The following is a 790-nucleotide window of genomic DNA, read 5'->3' as shown; positions in this document are numbered from 1 at the left end:
CCGCCCCCCCCCCCCAAAAGTCAGGGCACTGCAATCAGGGCAGCACCCCCAAAATTGCCTGAGGTCGAAGAAGTCTCCTGGAGACGACTGGAGCTTCACAGATGGCGAGGCCACTGGGACCCATGCGCCGAGACCCCCGGCCCCAAGGAAAGCGAGTCCCCAGGAAAGCGAGTTAGCAGCAGGTACAGGAAAGATGGCCTGAGGTCGCCGTGGGCAGGCAGTGGCCACACGTGCTCCAGGAACCAGGAAGTGAAGGGTCACGCGTGAAGACCCGGGAGCGCTGAGCTAGAGCGAGGTGAGCAACAGAGCCTGGACGCTCCGCCAGTCGCGGCCAGCCAGCTAACATCCGACGCCCTCGTTTCATCCTCCCAACCCGGATGCGGCGCGGGAGCCAGAGGGTGGGGCTTGGTGCCTGAGCCCCTGCTCCAGACGGACGCCCCGTCTAAGCACTAGCATATCTCGCCTGACCTCATCGCCCAGCAATGCCCGGTCAGGACACGGGGACCTGACAGCGTGGGGCGGGGCAGAGCAATCTTCGGACCCTGCCTGGGCTCCAACCCGAGATCTCCAAGATCCCTGGAGCAAGTTGGAAGTTCTGGCTTGTTGCTTTCTAGATACCACGTATCTAGTGCCCCCCCCCCCTTGTCCCGGGGTCCTGCTCACCGTCCAAGAGGGCGGGATAACGACACACGCACGGCAGGGGCTGCAGCGGCTAGTGGTGCGCCAGGGCTGGCTGGCCAGAGGTTTTTCTGGAGGGTCCCGCCTCAGACGGGGCGGACCGGGGGCGGGG

The 790-nt window shown here is 65.2% G+C and overlaps 1 protein-coding gene across 1 annotated transcript in view; it reads right to left on the bottom strand.

Annotated features, from left to right (window-relative positions):
* The window catches only part of Tagln2 (transgelin 2), a 7200-nt gene extending 6410 nt beyond the window's left edge, over positions 1 to 790 (bottom strand). Inside the window, exon 1 of the mRNA XM_015492022.2 lies at positions 664 to 790. The gene's annotated coding sequence lies outside the window, so the exon portion shown is untranslated. The remainder of the gene's footprint in view (positions 1 to 663) is intronic.

Source organism: Marmota marmota, unplaced genomic scaffold (assembly GCF_001458135.2).
Source record: "Marmota marmota marmota unplaced genomic scaffold, marMar, whole genome shotgun sequence".
NCBI lineage: Eukaryota > Metazoa > Chordata > Mammalia > Rodentia > Sciuridae > Marmota > Marmota marmota.
The sequence above is the reverse complement of the archived record's forward strand: the minus strand, read 5'-3'. Positions and strand labels throughout refer to the sequence as shown.